The following is a 17,327-nucleotide window of genomic DNA, read 5'->3' as shown; positions in this document are numbered from 1 at the left end:
TTGCAGAGAGGCGCGGTCTGCGCCCTGGGCCTTTTAAAACAGGTCCCAGTCGCATAGCTGTCACGTACCCCTCTTCTTATTACTTTTTTCAGTCGTTACTTGCTTTGTATCTCGGCCCCGCCAGGCGGGGGATTGACGCCAATGAGTGGGTGCACGCAATACCTCTGAAAAATAGTACTTGTTGCAAAACAAACTATTATAGAAAAGCATTGCTCTTTTCATATGTACATACAACTTTAGGGTCATCTGGTAATGGTGTCAAAACCTTCTACACGATTCTGTGTATAATATGTTGTGCTCCGAGAAAATTATAAATAAACAACGGGGACTTCCATTAAAGACTGGTGGGAGAGAGACAAATGCATAAATTATCCTCCAGGCCGTATAAAAACAAAGAGAAGGAAAGGCGACCACAGCAACATTTTAGAAGCCAACAAACAAGTGAAGGAATGGTAACTGGTTTAGCAAATCTGAGAAATTGATTCCCAAATAAAGGTAAACAAGAGCATGATTATATCTTTGGAAAACCTTTTTTGGGGAATTTGACAGCCCAAAAAAGAAATCCCAAAGATACTGTCATCCGGGTTCTCTTAATGAAACAGATGAAGGGATTCTGCAATTACGGTAAACCCTTGGCCTACATGCTCAGCCATCATATAGTCTTTCCAATAAGCTTTTTAATGTCTTCACTCTTAAATAGTAGCAGACTGCCAAGGATCATTAGACATTTGAGGAAAGTTTTTAGTATACAAAGAAAAAAAAAAAAAGCAAAACAAGCAAGAAGTAAAAAAGGAATTTGGAAGAAACAAAAATTGTAAGGGAGAAAAAAGCTTTAAAAATAAAACAAAAATCCTTCATTAATATCTTCAGAGAGATAATATATTGTATCCATAAAATAACAACCAGAAGCCATTTAAAAAGTAACTGTATTCAGATTAGCAAAAAGAACTCTTGGAACTCAAATCCATGATATCAGAAATAAAAATTAAGTAGAAAGACTGGATAATAAAGTTGACTATCACATATGCTCTACTTTAGTGGAAATTAATAAAAATTAGAAGACCTGTCCAGAAGGTCAAACATCTGAATAAGGATAGTTGCAGAAAGAGAACAGAGAATCATAAGGAAGAATAATCAAAGAAATTATTTAAAAGCATCCCCCTGAAATGAAGAACTGGGCCTCCAGATTAAAAGGGCATAGTAAGTATCAGGCAAAACAACTCAGGGCCACACTAAGACACATCATTATAGACTAGCAGAGCACTGAACACAGAAACAATTCCAAAAGTCTCCAGAAAGAAAGAACAAATTACATACGAGGGTCAAAAATCAGAACAGCATTAGGCTTATCAATCCGTCAACACTGTAAGGTAAAAGACAATGAAGAAATGCCTTCAAAATTTAGAAGAAAATTATTTCTAACCTAAAATCTATATATATTTGGCCAAACTGGTTTAATTTTAAGTCCAGAATATAGACAATTTCAGACATGTAAGGTATCAAAATATTGATACCCCAGGCATTGTTTTTCAGAAAGATAGGAAAGGATCCATTACACCAAGACAAATCAGTAAAGACAAGTCAATAAGAAGAACGGTATGGAACCAAAGAAATAGAAGATCTAGCACAAAAGAAAAACAAAAGGTCTGCCAAGGACAATGGTGAAGAGAGATTCCAAGTTATAGGGCAGGACTGGAGATCAATTCATCAAGAGTAGAGCAGTTCAGAGGATTTGGGAGTGATTTCTTCAAGAAATAAAATTGATAGAATACCTAATGCATTTTAATTGATGAAGAGGAGATTTGTATAACCAGAAGAGAGTTTGGACCTACATTAATGATAAAATATCTAGAAAGCTAAGGAGTGAGGGAGAAGACAAATTCCAATGAAAGTAAAAGTTGTTCTGGAAAAGCTTAAAAACATGGTAAAGCTAACAAGATAGTAAAGAAGTAAGAGGCCTAAATCTAAATGAAGTCAGAAACCTACAGGGGTATTTGAAACATTGTAGTCTCCTTTGCTTGGAGGGCATTTACAAAATTGCAGAATTAAGCTTTGTTGTTGTATTTTTTGTTTGTTGTTGTTTTTCCCCCCAAAGGAAGAACAGAAGACTCACTCAAGGTGGTGAGTCTGAGAAAAAATCCTTCTTGTAGTGAAACTGCCCCAGCTCTCCACTTCCAGGGAACTGCAAGAAAGCACGCCTTGGCACCAAAAACAGGGGAATTTGTGACCACAATTAGGCTTTAAAAGAAATTTGCAGTCCAATTTCACATTTGGGTGATTAGATAAAATTCAGGCTGTAAATTTAGATTTAAGTGGTTCCAAGCAGGAAAGTGTAATGTTCTAGGTACTTGGCAGAGGCAAGCACAAATCCACTCTGGAAAAATGTCCCTTCAACGTAAGCACCAAAGAACTACAAATCACTTTTCAAGGAATGTTAGTAGCTTATGATAAAAATGGCTAAACACAAAAAAGATAAGATACTATAAATGAGAACCAGAAGAGACAACAGCAGAAACTGAGCCTCAAAGACTTCAAATACTGTAATTGTCTGACACGCTATAAAATAATTATGCCCACTCTACTTAAATAAGAGAAATTTGAAAATATAGCAGAAAACAGAAAATTATAAAAATGACCTAAACATTTAAAATAGAGGTTCTAATAATAAAAATATAAAGTTTCAAATTAAAAACTGAATGGATAAACTAAATAGTTTAAGAAGAAATTATTCTTCATAGAAGAATCCCAGTTAGTAAGTGCAGAAGTAATGATATACTGTCATCAGTTTACAACCGAAATGAAGTCATTGATCTAGGCAGTAGTCAGCAATGACCATCAGAAGCATTAGTTAAGAGGTGTATAGGTGAATTAAATCAACATTATGTACATACACTGATAAAACTTAACATCATGAAAAGAGGGACAACCAGACATTCTATTTTTAATGGGACACAACAGGAAATATAGAGCATTATCTATGAAGGGGTCTTGCCAAAAATACAGGACTCTAAATATAACTACAGCTTACAGGAAATGTGAGAAATAGGAGAATATGTTAAATAACATCATCAGAATGTGATTCTGATGCAATCAGGAACAAAATAGGATTAATGCCCCAGTTTCTTCAACAAATACATTTCAAGAAAAAAGGGTAGATGAGAACTGTTGAAGATTAAAAGAGGCCTAGGAAACACATCAGCCAAATGCGATGCATAGGTCTGTTTGGAGTCTAAATCAAACCATCTATAAAAAGATTTTTATCTGAAAAAACTCAAAACTTTAATTTAAAAAAGATATATGCACCTCATATTCATTGCGGTGTTATTTCAATAGCCCAGATATGGAAGCAACCCACATGCCCACCAATAGACGAGTGGATAAAAAAGTTGAAGTGCATTGATACAGTGGAATATCACTCTCCATGAAAAGAATGACATTTTACCATTTGCAACAACATGGATGGACCTACCTAGATGGTATTATGCTAAGTGAAATAAGTCAGACAAAGACAAATACCATATGATTTCACTTATACCTGGAATCTAAAGAACAAAATAAATAAACAAAATAGAAACAGAGTCACGGATACAGAAAACTGATGATTGATAGGGGGTTTTGGGGGACTAGGTAAAAAATGGTGAAGTGATTAAGAAATATGAATTGGTAGTTACAAAACAGTCATGGGGTGTAAAGTTCAGCTTAGAGAATATAGTCAATAATATCATAAAAACTTTGTATGGTGCCAGGTGGGTACTTGAATTATTGGGGACCATGTTGTAAATTATATAATTTTCTAACCACTATGTTATACACCTGAAACTGATATGAAATAATATTAATGTTAACTGTAATTGAAAAATAAAATGCTTTTATGAGTCCATAGGGAAATTTGGACACTGGCTGGATATTAGATGGTGTTAAGACATCATTGTTTTATTACCAAAGGAAAATTGGGTTACTGTTATACAAGGGGACTGGGAAGACTGGGACTGAAATGTCATCAGTGGAGCATCTGTAGCACTTCTTACCACCATCTGGTTTACTACCTATTTGTTTATGGTTTCCACCAAACTGTAAGATCCATGAGGGCAGGACTATACCCATCTAATTGATTGCTCTATCCCTTATTCCTGTAGTTTAATAGTTGTTTAATAAATGTTTCCTAAAATATATTTTATTGATTATGCTGTTACAGTTGTCCCATTTTTCCTCCCCTTTATTCCCCTTCACCCTTCACTCCCCTCCCACAAGCATTACTCCCCGCCTTAGTTCATGTTCACGGGTCATACATATAAGTTCTTCAGCTTCTCCATTGCTTGCACTATTCTCAGCCTCCCCCTGTCTATATTGTACCTACTGTTTACGCTGTTTATTCCCTCTTCCTTTCCCCCCATTCTTCCCCTCCCCTCTGATCTCCATTTCTGTGATGCTGTTCCTGTTCTAGTTGTTTGCTGAGTTGTTTTTTTTTAATGTTCAGTTTTTGATAGTTGTGAGTTGTCATTTTACTCTTCATATTTTTTGATCTTCATCTTTTTCTTAGATAAGTCTCTTTAACATTTCATATTATATGGGCTTGGTGATGATGAACTCCTTTAATGTGACATTACCTGGGAAGCACTTTATCTACCCTTCCATTCTAAATGACAGCTTTGCTAGATAGAATAATCTTAGATGTAGATCCTTGATTTTCATGACTTTGAATATTTTTTTCCAGCCCCTTCTTGCCTGCAAGGTTCCTTTTGAGAAATCAGCTGAGAGTCTTATGGGCACTCCTTTGTAGGTAACTGTCTCCTTTTCTCTTGCTGCTTTTAAGATTCTCTCCTTATCTTTAATCTTGGGTGATGTAATGATGATGTGCCTTGGTGTGTGCTTCCTTGGGTCCAACTTCTTTGGGACTCTCAGAGCTTCCTGGATCTCCTGGAAGTCTATTTCCTTGGCCAGATTGGGGAAGTTCTCTTTCATTATTTTTTCAAATAAGTTTTCAATTTCTTGCTCTTGCTTTTCTCCTTCTGGCACCCCTATGATTCGGATGTTGGAACATTTAAAGTTGTCCCAAAGGTTCCTAAGCCTCTCCTCATGTTTTCAAATTCTTATTTCTTCATTCTGTTCTGGTTGAATGTTTATCTCTTCCTTCTCCTCCAAAATGTTGATTTGAGTCCCGGTTTCCTTCCCTTTACTCTTGGTTCCCTGTATATTTTTCTTTATTTCACTTTGCATAGCCTTCACTTTTTCATCCATTTTGCAACCATACTCAACCAAGTCAGGGAGTATCCTCATTACCAGTGTTTTGAACTGTACATCTGATAGGTTGTCTATTTCTTCATTGCTTAGTTCTATTTTTGGAGCTTTGATTCTGTTCTTTCACTTGGGCCATATTTCTTTGTCTCAGCACTCCTGTTATATTGGAAGGGGTGAGCCTTAGGTATTCACCAGGGCAGGGCAACCCAGGACACTGAGTTGTGACACTCTATGTGGAGGAGGCATCTGAAAGGGAACAATGCTGCTTGCCTGGCTCTCAGTCAGCTTTCAGTCATTTCCTCTGCTACCCACAAGAAAATTGGTCCCTTCTAGTGTTGATTCCTGGATGGGTGGATTTGTGTACATTCTAGAACCCTGTGGGTCTCTCCAACAAATTCTTCTGTGAGGCTGGGAGTTTCTCCCGCTGCCACAATCCCCACAGGTTTTTACAGCCAGAGGTTTGGAGGCTTCCTTTTCCCGCACTGGAACCCTGGATTGCGAGGTCTGTCTTGGACTCCAGCTGTTCCTCCTGGTTTATCCACACACAAACGTGGGACCACCCTGTCCACCAGCCGCCACCTCATCTGCCTGGCCCTTCAGTCGTCACCTTGTCATGCATTCTTTCCACCCTGGCTGCCCATATCTGCCCCTCTTACTGGTCTGGATGAATGTTTCTTCTTTAACTCCTTGGTTGTTGTACTTCCATACAGTTCAATTTTCTGGCAGTTCTGGCTATTTTTTGTTTTTAAATTTTTTGTTGTCCTCCTTTTTGTTGTGCAAGGAGGCACCGTGTACCTACCTACGCCTCCATCTTGGTTGGAAGTCTGCTTAATAAATATTTACTGAGTGAAAAAAAGATATAATTGCTAATTTTGCTAGATGTGATAGTAATATTGTTAAGTTTCTAGATGTAATAATAGTACTATTATATATTATGTTAAAAAATAACCCTTATCTTTTGGAGATACATACTAATATTTACCAACAATATGGTATAATATCTGGCACTTGCATTAAATTAATTCTGTGGGAATCTGGGAGAAGTGGTAGGGGTATAGATGAAACAGAATGATGAGCACATGGAAATTCATTATGCTTTCCTTTCTATTGTATCTGAAAGTTTCCACTTAAATTTTCTTTTAAAAAACTCAAAGAACCCTGACCAATGTGGCTTATTTGGTTGGGTGTCATCCTGCAAAGCAAAAGGTCACTGGTTTGGTTCTGGGCCAGGGCACATGCCTGGGTTTTGTTTCCATTCCCTGCTGAGGCACATGTGAGAATCAACCAATCAATGTTTCTCTCTCACATCAATGTTTCTCTCCCTCTCTTCTACTCTCTCTAAAAATAAATAAATAAAATCTTTTTAATTGAAAATGCTCAGAGAGCAGTTTAGATTTAACTGAAGATAGGATTAATGAACTTGAAAATAAATTAAAGGAGATCATCCAGAATTAAATACTGCACAGCAAAGAGAATAAAATAAGACATATGGAGAGTAAAGTGAGAAATTTAACTAATTGGAATTCTAGAAAAAGTAAGAGTGAATGAAGCAAAGATAACATTTGAACACTTTCTAGAACTAATGAAAAATACAAATCCACAGAATCAAAAGCCCAACAAATTTCAAGCAGACTAGATAAAAAGAAGTCCATGTATAGACACATCACAGTGAAACTGAGTAACATTAAAGAAAAATAGCAGATCTTAAAAGCATCCAGAGTAGGGTTATATGATGTATGCATTTGTCTAAACTCATTGACCTATACCATATAAGGCCTATGCATTTCACTGCATGTAAATCTTACCATGATAAAAATAAAATTAAATTAAAAGCTGACATAAAAACAGGTCACTTTCAAAGAAGGAAGTAGAGAATAAGTAAAAATCCTACATGATCATTGACAGTAAAAAAAAAAAATTACTAATTTAACATCTTCTAAAATTTAACTATTAAGATAGAAATAAGACACACCAAAACAATAATATATACATTATGAGGCTGATGAATAAAGTAAAATTTTTCTAGGTTTCTTGCATTGTTTGCAAGAAGAGCATGTTGTTTACCAAACTATGTTATGGGACTGAAGGGCTCCATATGCCTGCATGCATTGAAGTCCCATAAGACACAAACAGGAATTGGCAGCCAAAAAGTAAAAATTTATTAAGGAAATGGCACCAAACTCAGAGTCACAGGTAGCTCATGCTCAAAGACCTGTCTCCCCAATGACTTCCAGGGGATGGGAGAAAAAATGATTAATCGTGGTGACTAATAGAATTAAGATGGTGGTCTCTACTGATTGGTTGGTGCTAAGGTAGGGGGTAATTGATCATTGCTTTTGGTCCTGATGTCAACCATGGAGTTGTTCTGTCCAAGTTTGTTACTATAGACGATCAGAGCACAGGGAGTTTCCCCATTGGCCAAGATGGCTGCAGCGGGAGCGTTTTACGCTGAGGATGCCAAAAGCTACAAAGAAGAATGGATAAGGCCCTGAGTGCACCGAAAGCTAACAATGTAACTGGATACAAAAAAAAGGGCCCTCTCCTCCTTATCCTTATAAGAATGGAGGCTTGAGCAAGAAAAGGAGATGGTCTTTGAGGTGGGAAGCCACTATTCTCCCAGGTTACATGACCCTGAATAAAATCTCTTTTCTGTTGCACCAGCATCTGCCTCACAAATTTGGCTTATATTGCGGCAGGCAGCGAATCGCCTTTTTTTTTTCAGTTACCGAGGCCAAACCGCCTTTTTTCACAAGGATTTGTTCTGTGGGATTATTCCACCTCCCTGGGTCTAGAGCTAACACACAACTGATATTATGTTTAAGATATTATGTTTAGTTTGATAGAATACTTTGTCTCACCCTGGCTGGTATGGCTCAGTGGATTGAGTGTCAGCCTGCAAACCCAAAGGTCACCGGTTTGTTTGCTTCCTGGTCAGGGCACATGCTTGGGTTGCAGGCCAGGTCCCCAGCTGGGAGTGTGCAAGAGAAAACCTATCATTGTTTCTTTCCTTCTCTTCCTCCCTCCTTCCCCCTCTCTCTAAAAATAAATGCATAACATCTTTAAAATTTTAAATAAAATATCTTTTTGTAAAACAGAAAAAGAAAACTCTGTCTCAATAGTCAATAGACCCAGGACCTTGTTTCTAAGGCTACTAAGTGCTGACCAGAGCCTTATTGTCCTGAGGGCTAATGTTTAAGCAAGAGAGAGCGAGGTGAGTGTGCCAGGTGTCATGGTGTTGGGTGAAGCCAGTTTGATTCAAAGGGAAAAAAAATCAAAATAAAAGGCCAGATTAAAGAAAATAAGGCTTCTGTGTGATTACAACTATGACTTTCAGCTTCAAGTCTGCTGTCCTATACACTGCTGATATGCTGGGGCTGGTATTCTGAGAACAACATTGCATTTTTTCTATCAAATAGACTTCATTTTTTACAGCAGTTTTAGGTTGACAGAAAAATTGAGCATAAAGTACAGAGAGTTCCCACACAACCCCTGTTCCCACATATGCACAGCCTCCTATCAATATTCCACACCAGGGAGGTACATCAATTATAATCAATGAACTACACTGGCACATCATTATCAACCAAAGTCCACAGTTTACCCTAGGGTTCACTGTTATTGTTGTACATTCTACAAATGCTAATAAATGTATAATGACAGGTATTTACTATTAATAGTATCATGCAGAACAGATTCACTGCCCTAAATCTTCTTTGGAATCTGTCTAGTCATCCCTTCTCCTCCCAACTCCAGGCAGACACTAATTTTTTAAGTCATTTTCATAGTTTTGCCTTTTCCACAATATCGTATAGTTGGAACCATATAGTATGTAGCCTTTTTAGATTGGTTTCTTTCACTTCATAGGCACTCAAATTTCCTCACGTCTCTCATGGCTTGATAGCTCATTTCTTTTTATGGCTCAATAACATTACAATGTCTAGATGTACCACCATTTATTTAACCATTCACCTATTGAAGGACACCTTGTGTACTTCAAAGATTTTGGTAATTATGAGTGAAGCTCCTATAAACATTCATATGCAGGTTTATCTTTGCACAGACTTTTTTATTGATTGATTTTTTTAGAGAGAGAGAAATAAACATTGATTTATTATTCCACTTATCCATGCACTCATTGGTTGATTCCTGCATGTGCCCTGACCCGGGATCAAACCTGCAACCTTGGCGTATCAGGATGATGTTCCAACCAGCTTAGCTCCTTGGCTAGGGCTGTGTACAGAAATTTTCAATTCACTTGAGTAAATACAAAAAAAGGGCAATTGCTGGATTGTATGTTAAGAGTATGTTTATTTTTTTAAGAATCTGTCAAACTGTCTTCCAAAGTGTTTACATTACTTTGCATTCCTGCCAGCAATGGACAAGAATTGCTGTTGTTCCACACTGGTATTTGGTGTAGTCAGTGTTCTGGATTTTGGCCATTCTAATAGGTGTGTAGTGGTATCTCATTGTTTTAATTTGCAATTGCCTTAATGACATATGGTGTGAAGCATCTTTTCATTTGTTTATTTGCCATCTATATACCTTCTTTGATGAGGTGTGTATTTAGGTCTTTTTACAAATTTTTAATCCAGTTGTTTGTTTTCTTATTGAGTTTAAGAGTTATTTGTATATTTGGGATAACATTTGCTTATCAGATATGCCTTTGTAAATTTTTTCCCAACCTGTGGCTTGTATTCTCCCTCTCTTGACAGTGTGTTGCACATAACAGAAGTTCTAAATTTTAATGAAATCCAAATTATTAATTATTTCTTTTTTGGATGGTGTCTTTGGTGTTGTATCTAAAAAGTTATTTTCACCCTGGAGCACCGTCCAATAAACCAATTTTTACAGGTTTGGCTCTGGTCAGGGCACTTGCCTGGGCTGCAGCTTTGGTCCCTGGCCCAAGCATGGACAATCTCTGGCCTAGGTGCCTATGATTCCTGCTCTGCGCACATGTGATACTGGGACCAGGAACGTATGGGAGGCATTTGTCTATTATTTCACCAATAGCACTAACTTGTAAAATTACTGTAGCTGTATAGGAAGTCTTGAAGTCAAATAGCGTCAATCCTCTGACTTTGTTCTTCTCTAATATTATATTGGTTATTCTGTGTCCTCTGTCTCTCCATATAAACTTTAGTATAAATTTGTCAATATCCACAAAATAACTTCATGGTAATTTGATTGGAGTTGTGTTGAATCTGTAGATAAAATTGAGAATAACTAACATCTTTTTTTTCTTATTATTAAATTATTGGTGTGACATTGTCTAATAAAGTTATATTCAAATAGGTTTTAAGTGTACATAGGAAGAACTAAGATCTTGACAATATCAAATCTTCTTATGTGCCAACATAAACCATCTGTTTATTTAATTTTTCATTGATTTTTTTTCAGTTTTAGAGTTTTTCTGAAAAAGATATTATACACATTTTGTTGTACATATACCTAAGTATTTCATTTTGGTGGGTCATAATGTAAATGATATTGTATTTTTAATTTCAAATTCCACTTGTTCATTGCTGATATATAGGTAAACAATTTACTTTTTCCTTTTTTACATACACATAATATAAAATTTCCATCTTAACTGTTTTTAAGTGTACAGTTCTGTGGTGTTAAATAAACTCACATTGTTGTTCAGGCATCACCACCATCCATTCTGTAAACCCTTTTCATCTTATAAAACTGAAACTCTATACCTATTAAACAATAACTCCTTATTATCTCCTCCCCCAAGCCCATGGCAACAATCATTATATTTTCTGTCTTTATGATTCTATCTACTCTACTATAGTATTTGTCTTTTTGTGACTGGATTTCACTTAGCATAACGTCCTCAAAGTTTATTCATGTTGTAGCATATTTCAGGATTTCTTTTTATATTGAAGTTTCAATAATGTTCCACTGTATGTATATGCTACATTTTGTTTATCCATTCACCATCCAATGGATACTTGGGTTGTCTCCATATTTAAGCTTTTGTAAATAATGCTGCTCTGAAAATGCATGTACAAATATATCTTTGAGACCTTGATTTCAATTCTTTTGTGTACTATATATACCCGGAATTGTTGGATCCCATGATAATTCTATTCTTTTTAACTTTTTATTTATTTCTTATTGCAGAGAGGGGAGGGGAATGAGAAAGAGAAGGAAAGAAACATTGATGTGTGAGAGAGCACATCAACTGGTCGCCTCTTACATGCCCCCAGCTGGGATCTGGCCTGCAACCCAGGCATGTGCCCTCATTGGTAATCAAATCAGTGACCTTTTGGTTCACAGGCTGGCGCTCAATCCACTGAGCCATACTAGCAAGTGCGTAATTTTATTTTATTTTTTTATCTTCACTCAAGGCTATGTTTTTCATTGATTTTTAGAGATAGGAAGGGAGAGAGAAACATCGATGTGCAAGAGAAGCATCAATTGGTTGCTTCTTGTATGTCCCCAGCTGGGGACCTGGCTTGCAACCCAGGCATGTGCTCTAACTGGGAAATGAACCAGCAACATTTAAGTTCTCAGGCTGGCGCACAGTCCACTGAGCCACACCAGCCAGGGCCAGAGATTCTTAAAAAAAAGGGAGCCGGCATCTGGAATGGAGGGAAGCCTTTACAGGAGGGAGAAGGACCTTGCAAAGTCTGCATCAGTTGGCTGTCCCTGGGAAGCAGCATATGCAGTATCCAAAGGATGGCATTGCCAGACAAGTTGGCATTTTGCTGTATTCTGGAGGTGACAACTTGAGCAAAAAAATTAGAAGGTATACACCCTATGAAAACCGAAAGAAGAATATAAAGATTAATTCACACAACAAATCATAAACCAGTCTCTGAAACTTTAAGATTCATTTGAGAGGAGGTCCAGGTGCAAGGCCCTTGCTGGAATGGTTATTAAACAGTGACAATTTGACAAATTCTTCTTGCCTGTAAATTGAACACCTCTGGTGGTGTGAGCAGGTGCTGACATAAAATCTGTATGGCATATGCAGAAACCAGTTCAGCTTCCAAATGAAAGCAAAACTTCGAAGACAGTCGGCGGTACCAGGGTCCAATATCCACAACTGGGCATTGTGATTTGCTTTGAAATATGACTCCCTCTCCCTAAGGTCACTCTCACCGTCATCACAGAGACTGCATTAAGTCCCGTTGTAAATTTTGCGTAATTATTTGCATAAACACAAGAACAGCAATTAATCACCTAGGCTCTTTGTATCTGCTCTGCTGGAACTTACACAAGGAACCTTTAAATTGAGCTTTAGTCAGCCTTTCAGGGCACAGAAGCCAAACCACACACTTACCATCAGGCTTTGCTTATAGTACCTGAATTGCTCAAGTTCTTGAGGTTCTCAACGTGTCTTAAGGTTCCTTCCTTGCCATGTTTCAGGGAAGCAGCTTTCATTCCTTACATAGAAAGACGGCCATAAACCACACGACCAAACAAGGTATGAGGCCATTTCCTCAGCGGGCTTTCATTAGTTTTGGAAGTTACTGTCAGCTCCCCAAGGCTTCCTGGTGACACCCAGAGTACAGGCAGAGCTGCACACGTGATATTCCAGTGAAAGCCTTGGTTGATAAAACCGCAACTGAAAACTGGCCTTATTGGGTTTATGCAAAGAAACTTTATGTAATCACTCACTCGTTAAGAATGCCAAATTCTGGCAGGGAGAAAAGTACAAAGCGAAAAGGAAAAATCCTTGTCCTTCCAATATCCACCAAAATTGCATCTCCATGCTTTATGCCTTCCACTACTAAATCCATACAAGTTCTTCTCAAATTTAAAGCTTTTGCAAACATCTACAGCCTTCACACACCTTCTATAAACCTTTTTGTAACTTTCACAAACTTTCTTATCCATTCAGAAATAACCATCTTTAGAATAACTCACTTTCAAGCATTTTCCCTCAAAATTGCACTTCCATGCCTTATGCATTCTATACTCTTTTCTACAACTTTCACAAAGTTTCTATGTCACTCTGAATGCTGTGAGGAAGCCCAAACCTAGGGATTATTTCTTCAAGTAAAAGTTTTGCTACTTCAGCCACCTTCTCTATTCTAGTGGGGCATACCTCTACCCATCCAGAAAAAGTGGCCACAAAATCTAATAAAATTTTAAAGTTTCCTTTGGTTTTAGGCACCTGTGTAAAGTCTACTTGCCAGTCTTCAAGTGGGCACAACCTTTTATACTGTACTCCTTTTTCCACCGGGGTACATTCTGTCTTAGGCTTGTTTTGGGTGCATGCTTGACAGGCTTGGGCAATCCTCTGGATGGTCCATTGCACATGAGGGTGCATCAACTGTGGCCTAATTATGTCCATTAATGCATCCTTCCATAATGGGTCCCTTCATGTAGGTGTTTGAGGATGGAATACACTAGAGCTTCAGGGATTAAGATCATACCATGAGTATTGATCTTCCATATAGAATCAGGGTCAGTATTAGAGAATCTCCATTCATGGGCCCACTCCTCATCTCTTTCTGTATAATGGGGTTTCAGTTTTGACAAGTCCAAGCAGGGGATCAAAGTCCCCAGGCATGACCTCCCTCTAGCAGCTTATCTTGCTGCTTTATCAAGCAGTTTTGTTTCCCTGGTTAGTTTGGGAACCACCCCTTCAGTGTCCTGGGCAGTGTATTACAGCAATCCGGTTTGGTAGATTCACTGCCTCTGGCAATTGTAAAGTCTCTGTTGCATGTTCAGCATCCTTGTTCCGGGAGCTCAAGAGCCTTCTCTCTTTCCATATTACCCCATGGGCTTGGACTGCAACTGTGTAGATGTTAACCTTCTTCCCTGGGACAGTATTAAGGCGCTGATGAAACTCAACCTTTTGTGCTGTTTCCTGACGCAAGGTCTTTGGCTTCTATTACCTTGTCTATGGTGACTACTGCATACCCAGCTCATTACTGGTCATTTTCCATGAAGCTGCTCCTGCCTGTATATAGTTCCCAATCTGGTGCTGCCAGTGGCTTATTCAGCAGATCCAGCCTACTAGAATAAACTTCCAATGATTTCCAATGATTTCCAAGCAGTCATGCTGGAAGGCCAAGTCTCCTTCCACGATGGGGAGCAGGGTGCCCAGGTTCAAGGTTGTGGTAGTCTGAAAGGTAACATTTGGGTTGTCTAACAGGATGGCCTTGTATCTTCCCATACACCATGCCATTAGCCAATACCTTCTTTTCTCTTCCAATAGCATTAGGACCTGGTGTGGTACAAATACCGTAGTAGGCTGTCCCAAAGTGAGCTTCTCCACTTCCTGTACAATGTCACAGGTAGCTGTCACTTCCTGGAAGCATTCCAGGCATCTCTTTGTTGTGTGATCCAACTTCTTTGAAACATAGGCTATGGATTGAGGGACATTTCCCAGAGCCTGGGTTAGTATCCCCAGTCTAATTTCTTGCCTTTCATGAATGTATAATTTGAAAAGTTTCTGTAAATGGGCAATCCTAGTGTACAAGCCAAAATTAGCTTTTCCTTCAAGGTGTCAAATGTTACCTGACACTCTGGCTGGTATGGTCACTAGTTTAATTCTCAGTCAGGGCACATGTCTAGGTTGTAGGCTAGGTCCCCAGTTGGAGGCATGTGAAAGGTAACTTGTTGATGTTTCTCTTGCACATCAATGTTTCTCCCACTCTCTTTCTCTCTCCCTTCCTCTCTCTCTCTAAATAGTAAATAAAATCTTACATTTATTTTTTGAGGTTTTTTAAAAAGTATATTTTATTGATTATGCTATTACTGTTGTCCCAACTTTTCCTTCTTTGCCCCCTTTCACATGGTACGGACCTTCCCTCCAGCAATTCCCCTACTTAGTTCATGTCTGTGGGTTGTGCATTTAAGTTCTTTGGCCTCTCCATTTTCTATACTATTCTTAACACTCCTCTGTCTATTTTGTACCTACCAATTATGCTTCTTAATCCCTGTACCTTTTTTTCCCATTCTCCCCCTTCTCCTTCCCAGCTGATAACCCTCCAAATGATTTCCATGTCTATGATTCTGTTCCTGTTCTAGTTGTTTGCTAAGTTTGTTTTTTAGATTCAGTTGTTGATAGTTGTGAGTTTGTTGTCATTTTAATGTTTATAGTTTTGGTCTTTCTTTTTCTTAACTAAGTCCCTTTAACATTTCATATAATAAGGGCTTGATTATGATGAACTCCTTTAACTTTACCTTGTCGGGAAAGCACTCTATCTGCCCTTCCATTCTAAATGATAACTTTGTTGGATAGAGTAATCTTGATTGTAGGTCATGCTTTTCATCACTTTGAATACTTCTTGCCAGTCCCTTCTTGCCTGCAAAGTTTATTTTGAAAAATCAGCTGATAATTTTATGGGAACTCCTTTGCAGGTAACTCTTTGCTTCTCTCTTGCTGTGCTTAAGATTCTCTCTTTATTTTTAACATTTGGCATTTTAATTATGATGTGTCTTGGTGTGGCCATCTTTGGGTCCAACTTGTTTGGGACTCTCTGTGCTTCCTGGATTTGTATGTTTATTTCCTTCATGAAATTAGGGAGTTTTCTTTCATTGTTTTTTTTAAAAGGCTTTCAGTTTCTTGTTCTTCCTCTTCTCCTCCTGGCATCCCTATGATTCAGATGTTGGTATTTTTGGAGATATCCCAAAGTCTTCTTATTCTCTCCTCATTTTTTAAAATTCTTGTTTCTTCATTCTATTCTTGTTGTGTGTTTATTTCTGCCTTATGTTCCAAACCATTTATTTGAACCCCCTCTTCCTTCCCTTCACTGTTGATTCCCTAAGGATTTTTCTTTATTTCCCTTAGTATAGCTTTCATTTCTCCCCTTATGCTTTTGCCTTACTCAGTAAGTTCTCCGAGCATCCTTATCACCAGTGTTTTCTCTGCATCTAATAGGTTGGCTATCTTCATTTCATTTAGTTCTTTTTCTGGGGTTTTGTTCTGTTCTTTCATTTGGGCCATATTTCTTTGTTTCCTCAATTTGGCAGCCTCTGTGTGTTTGTTTCTGTGTATTAAGTAGAGCTGCTTTGACTCCTTGTCAGTGTACCTGTTACATTGTAACAGGGGCAACCTGCTTCAGAGGAACCACTGTGTGGCTCTTTGTGTGGAGAAGGGGTCAGAGAGGGGATAGTGCAACTGCTGGCTGCTGGAGGCTTGCTCAGCACTTGCCCCTTTTCCAGTCACTTCATCCACTTCCTGTATGCGACTGGCACTCTTCGAGCTGTTGCCCTGGTGGTGGTTCCCACCTGTTGGGTGAGTTTGCATGTGTTCTAGAGCCATGCAGGTCCTTTAAACAGTCTCTCCTGAGAGACCGGCAGTTTCTCCCACCCCTCCAACCTCCACTGGTCTTTACAGGCAGAAGTTATGAGGCTTTATTTCCCAGTGCTGGAACCCTGGGCTGAGCGGTCTGGCCTGGGGCTGGGATCATTCACTCCCCAGGTATGACTCCCAGTTCTTATCCACCACATGTTAATGTGGGATGCCCGTTCCACCAGCTGCTTCCACCTCGCCTCTGCCACAACACCACATCCTCTCCACCCCTGCTCCCCAGCTCTGCCTCTCCTACCTGTCTGGATGAATATGGCTTCTTTAAATGCTTGGTTATTGGATTTCCATGCAGTTTGATTTTCTGGCAGTTCTGGATGTTTTTGTTTTGAGGTTAGTTTTGATTCTTCTTGCAGTTGTGCAAGGAGGCAATGCATGCCTACCTACACCTCCATCTTGACTGGAAGTCCTTAAAGAAAATATTTTTTTAAATGCTACCTGATAATCTCCTGTCCATTCTAAAGTTTCAGAGTCCAGTTTTTTCAAGGAATTATACAGTGGTTTTGCTATAAGTCCAAAGTTTGGAATCCAAATTCAACAGAACCCTGTAATCCCTAAGAACCCATGAAGATGCCTCTGGTTCTCTGGGATTTTTATTTTAATGGCTTGTTTTCTACTCACCATCAAGCTCCTAGCACCCTGTTTCAGTTGGAATCTCAGGTATGCCGCCTCTTGTTTGCAAATCTGGGCGTTGTGAGGTGATGCTTTATATCCTCCTTTTGTTAAAGGATTTAGGACTGTGATGGTGTTGGGCAAACAGTCCTCAAAGATATTCCTAGCTATCAGGAAACCATCTATGTATTGTAAAAGA

Source organism: Pteronotus mesoamericanus, unplaced genomic scaffold (assembly GCF_021234165.1).
Source record: "Pteronotus mesoamericanus isolate MK-2021 breed Mesoamerican mustached bat unplaced genomic scaffold, CSHL_Meso_final contig_56, whole genome shotgun sequence".
In the NCBI taxonomy this organism is placed as follows: Eukaryota; Metazoa; Chordata; class Mammalia; order Chiroptera; family Mormoopidae; genus Pteronotus; species Pteronotus mesoamericanus.
This window is presented reverse-complemented; position numbering follows the sequence as displayed.